This window comes from Pocillopora damicornis, chromosome 14 (genome assembly GCF_964200805.1).
Source record: "Pocillopora damicornis chromosome 14, jaPocDami1.2, whole genome shotgun sequence".
NCBI lineage: Eukaryota > Metazoa > Cnidaria > Anthozoa > Scleractinia > Pocilloporidae > Pocillopora > Pocillopora damicornis.
The window spans coordinates 11,001,511-11,007,756 of NC_142683.1; the positions used below are offsets into that span (position 1 = coordinate 11,001,511).

A 6,246-nucleotide genomic window follows, 5' to 3' on the forward strand; every position below is an offset into this window, starting at 1 on the left:
TTTAGCCGTGGGCAGAAGTTTTTCTCTAGACTAAGAGGACCCTCCCTATGTTGACGAACCTCAATAACTCGTTGATTTTACTGTTTTTACACAGATTTGATTTTAACCATATTCGCCAAAATAACTGCCAAAACACGGCAAACCAGTATCTCGGCCAAGAGCGATATTGGCCATTTCACACATCCTTATTAGATATGAATTTTATTAAAGATTGTCATTCTAGCATATGTTGGCTAGTTACCACAGGTTTCTTGATTTTCATGGGAAAGTGGCATTGGTTGGTACCATGACCAATCTCCTCGACTTTCCCATGATTTTCATAGAATGTTAGCGACCCATACTTCGAATCTCAGTTTTTTTTTTTTTTTTTACATTGGCGCGAGTTTCACAACTTTCTTGTGGTTTGGCATTGACTCAGAGTTGGGCTTATTTTTATGACTAATCCATCGGCGACTTTCTCATGATTTTCTTGGGTTCTCAACAGTGACACGCACTTTGGAACCATAATTTTATAAATATGTCAACACTGGCAAATACTGCTAAAATTTACACTCTACTAAACTCCATGTACCACAATATCCACACAACTGCGTGTGCCTACTTGAAAATCCTAACCCTAACCCTAAAACTATCCAGTTAGCCTAGTATTGTATTGCTGGTTTGAGTGACTAAACTGGCTCAAATGATCCAGCTGCTTAAAAATCTAAGCACAGAGTAAGTTTAAAAGATTCAATTTTGTAAGGTTTCGAAACAGTTCCAAAATTAACATGCACATAGCTCAGTGTAAAACATCGAAGCTTCTAGGACTTCTTATGATTCCTACGAACGTACACACCTAATGCACGTCAATTTGCCTTTGTTGTCCTCGAACGATCACGTCTTCATGGTAACGTGGTGTAAGAACTGTACAGCACTTTATAAATATATGTTTTACTTGACGGTAAAAGTTTGAATCCGTACAAGGAAACGTAACGGAAACAGGCGATGATAATATTCCGTTGACAGAAATGCAACGGAAACGTGTCGTCATATTTCCGTTCAGGAATCATAACGGAAACATAACAGGTCCAAGGAAGAAGTGAATGATGTGGAAACATAGAGTTTCATTTTTCCGAATTACGGAATCATGCTATTTCATCCTGTGCTCACTCTAACTCTGTGCTATCCTAAACCTAACCCAAACCCCAAACCAATCCTAAGCTATGGTAAAGGGTTTAAGTCAGGGTTGAGGATAGGGTTAGGGCAGGAGCCCATTACCTGGTTAGGGTTAGAGTTTGGGTTGCTTCGGGTCAGAGGGGTTTAGTGTTACAATCAGGGTTAGGGCTAGGGTAAAATTATGCTTAGAGTTAGCGGGGTTTAGTGTTAGAATTAGGGTTAAGGCTAGGATGAGGCTATGCTTAGGGTTGTCGTTAATATTTTTCTACAAGCATTCAATTGCAGGGTTTTTGGTATTGTGTTTGTAAATTTCAGTAACTACTTGAAAGTTTACTGAAAAACAAACGATAGGCCGACTGGTACACTTACAGGATAGATAGAGAAGGTTGGGGTTAGGGTTAGGGTTAGGGTTAGGGTTAGGTCTAGGTTAAGGGCTATAGGTTAGGGTTTAGGGTTTAGGGTTAGGTTTTAGGGTTATGGTGTGGGGCTAGGGTTAGGGTTAGGGTTTAGGCTTAGTGTTAGGGTTAGAGGGTCTGCGGTTGAGGTTAGGGCTAGGGTGAAGGTTTGGGGTTAGGGTTTGGGGGTAGGGTTAGTGTTTAGGGTAAGGGTGTAAGTCTCTTCAAAAATATTTTTAAGAAGATTTTGTCACATTTTTCACTTAAATAACTACCTGAAGAATTTTGACCAGTTAGATTATTTGAAGCGGTTGGATTAATTTTGATTGGGGTTTAATAACTTTTAGTAGTTGGATGATTATTTTTACCAGTTGAACCACTGTAATATGCTGGATCTTTTTAACTAATGTTACCATCCTTACCTGAATTATTTGAACCAATTTCACTGGTTACACATGCATTATCCAGTTAGACCATTTTAACTGGTTGGATTATTTAAACCAGTTTGTCCATTTTAGATATTGGCATCATTTTATCAAGTTGGATCATGTTAACCAGTCGCACCATTTTACTAAGTGAGATCGTTTCTTCCGATTGGACCATGTCACGTATTTAAAATCTTTTCACCGTTTAAACCATTTTATCTTGTTTTGGCTGGTTGGACCATGTTAACCAGTTGCATCATTTTGACTGGAGTGAAAAGTTCCGTTCTTAACCCGAGCCCTAACCCTAACCCGGGGTTAGGGTTAGGGTTAGGGTTAGGATAGCTCGCAGCTAGAGTTAGGGCTTGGGTAGGGTGGGATTATGATTAGGCTGAGGGTCACAATTTTTTCTGAAAACATCCAATTTTTTTTTGGTATTGTGTTTGGCTCTAAACTTTAACAACTACTTGAAAGTTTGCTTGAAATCAAAATATACCATTTTTTGCCAAAATAACTGCCAAAATGCGCAATTCGGGCCTTTTTATCAATTTACACTTGGTTTAAGCTTGGTTTTTGTGTTTTCCCACAGACTCTTAAACTATTTTGCTGAGAACATTTTTTGCAGCGTTTTTAAAACTGAAATAAGCTTATTTTTGCAAAAAAACCAAACGTGTTTTTCAGTCGAATTTAGTGTTTTTGTCAACTTTAACGAAAAATTTTGCAAAAATCGTACATTTCTGCCGTATTTTGGAGTTTTTAGACAGATTTCGTCGCGATCTTGTGAAAAACATGTAGTTTCAAGCTAGTTTTCAGTGTTTTGGCAGTTATCTTGGCAAAAAATGGGTAAGTCAGCGCAATTGTTTTTTTTTTGGTTTTTAAGGTTTTGTTTGCCCAAATTTTACTGAGAACACTGTGTGTTAGCTTGTCTCCATTGTTTTTTCGCAGATTCTATCGCTGTTTTGCTGAAAACATAACGTTTCAGCTTGTTTGCATCGTTTTTGGTCGTGAAATAAGCTAATTTTTGCAAAAGGAAAAAAACCTGTTTTTCAGCCCAAATTGACATAAAGGATACAGAGGAACATTTGCTTATTGCCTTTTTTTTTTGTCCTTACTCATGAAGTTGATTTTGGCATTTCAAACAAAAACTCTGCTAGAGCATTAATTGAATGACATATCATGCACTTACTTTGAAGCAAGAACACTTTTTTTTTAATTCAGAAAAATACCTTTTTATTTTTTTTTAAGGACTGCTGGATATAACCTGTACAACCAAGATGAATTTACATTCATTATTTGTCATAACTTACACTAAATTAGAAATTCAAGTATGAAATGAGGGTACTAGCCCTTTAATAGTGTTCAAAATTTCCATATGCAGGGGTACTTGTGGCTACTGGAGAAGAATCAGTCCTTAACCCTTCACCCCCCCCCCCCCCCCCCAGGGAGATAATAAGTACAGATATCCTCTTCCCTAGGGGCAACTAGCTCAAAAGTGAGTGATCTCAAGGGCCCTCCAAAAACGTTTTCTACAGCAATAACTAAGCTCTACAGAGGCACACTATGCAGACAAAAGGTGTAAGAGAATCAATGAATTCTTTAATTCTTGGTCCCTCCCAGGCCAACCTATTGTACAAATCTCATGACATCTGTTCCAGTTTCATCAGTCAATTTTTCAAGCTTCAAGCTTTTCCTGCAATTATGTACTTGTTCTTGAAGCTGAAAACTAACAAGGTTCCTGTAAATTAAGTTTACATAACAACCTAACAATTTGTGAAAATCACACAAATCCCAAGCTATATCCAGAATTATGCTCTTAATAAAATAAACTTTTAAAGCAAATTGGGATTTTGCCCTAGTTCTTTTTATTTTTTTGTTACTTTTTAAATACATTTGTATAAATAATGCTCCCCTAACTCTCCCCAAAACTTTTAGAACAGATGCAAACTCTTAAGAATGATCAAGCTTTACCTTATTATTAAAAATTTTTACATCTTAGACTACCAAGTTATCACAGAGGTTTTTTTCAGTACTTTGACCTGTTTAACACCTAAAAAGAAGAACACATACATAACACACACACAATCAGCCAGGTCAAAATGTGCTGCAGCCAACAATTTGGCCACCTACAATGAAATAGCTGCCAATTTCACACATGTCAGACTTCTATTCAGGACAAGATTTGGCCTCTGCTGCCTATTACTATTGCCAGCTTGCCTGCCACTCAAAATTTCAACTGAGATTGTACATACATACATGCGGGATTAGGTTACACGAGCAAACCTGCACTATTGAAAGAGGTCAATGAATTATAACTCAAAGAAACATTGATAAATAAAATAAATCAATAGAAATGACAAAAATTAAACTAACAGCAGACAGCTCTTTTTTGGCCTTCGGGGCCTGATCAGTGCAGTGATCTTCAACTAAGTGCTTAATTTAGACATAAAACCAAAACTTGTTATGGTTAAATATTATTATTTTTCTTTCAATATTCCCATTCCAGCTGATGTATATTATTTGAATAACAAATCTTATTAGCATGTTAAAATCACCTGAGGACAAGGCATACACTTTGTGCCAAAATTGCTTTGCATCAAGTACGTTATCTAGTACATCATTACCATCTTCAGGTATTTCTAATTTACTCTTGAAAATCACACAAATCATAAGCTATATACAGCATACAATTGGCAGCAAATTATTAAAAAGGAATGCAGTAATATTTAATAATAAGAGTAGCTAAATAACAAATAGCCTAGTCAAAATGTGCCGGTAACCAGGGATTTGGCTTTCCACACAGAACATTTGTTAGGCGTCTAGTCTGGACAAGGTTTGGTCTCTACCTTCTGTTACTATAGCCAGCTTGCCTACTTCTAAAAAACGTTTTGACTAAGCTGAAAAAAATGTTTGAGAGAAAAATGGCCACAACAAGCCCACTTACTGCAAAATAAGAAACATAAAAGTAACACTTCAAATTAATACAGAATATAAGCCTTGCAGGATTTGGCTCTCAATAAAATTAGTTAAAATAGCCGATCTTGAGTTTAACTACTCACTCAAAATGGGCTGACAGCCTGCAATTTGGCCACCTACAATGAAGTATCTTCCACTGACTTCACACCTTTCAGACTGCTTTTCAGGATGAGGTTTGGCCTCTGCTGCCTATAATTACAACAGCCAGCTTGACTACTACTAAAGAACATTTTGACTGGGCTGTGCAAGTGTTACTAGCATATAAAAAGCACCTTCAGGTAAATTACAGCAAAGCAGACTTTGTACCAAAACACTTTGCATTAAGTACATCATTACCCTCTACAGGTATTTCTAGTTTACATGTGAAAATCCCACAAATCTCAAGGTATATTACATCATACATGTTGACAAAGCAATCAGGGGTACATTTTTCATAATAGGATGCAATGGTCTTCAGTATCAAGATTATTTGGTACCTAAATAGTAAAATGTTCGAGAGAAGAAATAATCATAAACATTTTTTCTTTCTCATCAGCATCGACTTCCAAAAGTAATGGATAATGACCACCTAAAACAAAGAAGAAATAAATCAAATTTTTGATTTCACAGGGCTTCAATACGAAACAACTATACATATCTTTTATTTCCTACCACTTACAAGTGGCAGGAATGGCTGAAATGGCCTTCACGTGAACACAACAGAATCCTATGCGTGTATAACCATGTAGAACTATTTATTCGGTATCGAACTTACATCCCAAATGTCATGATATTTGACTGAAACTCAGCTTACCCATCTTTCGTTTAGACTTCGAAACTTGCTGCTTTTTACCACCGTTTCAATGTTTTCTTGTTGTTCAAAAGGTGGTAGGGCCATTGCAGACCGTGATTTTTTTTTTTACTTGAGAACCAGATCACAACACCCAAGCCTTTTCACGCTAAATATTAAACTACTGAGATTTCCTTCGCCGCCTTAAGCCGCCATTTTATCTTTCCCTGAATACTAGTTCCCAAGCTTCGAGCCCGAAGGTCTCAGACATGCAATGAAATTATGATATTCGTGATTTCAGGGCCAATTTAGAAATAACGATAATCGTTATTTTGGTGTCGAGATCATGCTGATCACAACTGAACGCACATTTACCCCTTTCCTCCGCCATCTTGAATGTTGTAAGACAGTGGAACCGAGTCCTTCTCTTTATTTAACACGTGTAAAGAGGATTGGTAAAGAGTGCCACGAAATTACTATATCCATAAATTTGGTGCCAATTTAGAAATAACGATAATCGTAATTTCGGTCT

The 6,246-nt window shown here is 36.9% G+C and overlaps 1 protein-coding gene and 1 long non-coding RNA gene across 3 annotated transcripts in view; both read right to left on the reverse strand.

The window, feature by feature from the left end:
* The window catches only part of LOC149034392 (uncharacterized), a 382,461-nt gene that overhangs the window by 306,712 nt on the left and 69,503 nt on the right, over positions 1-6,246 (reverse strand). The window lies entirely within an intron of this gene.
* The window catches only part of LOC149034408 (uncharacterized), a 193,981-nt gene that overhangs the window by 112,233 nt on the left and 75,502 nt on the right, over positions 1-6,246 (reverse strand). The window lies entirely within an intron of this gene.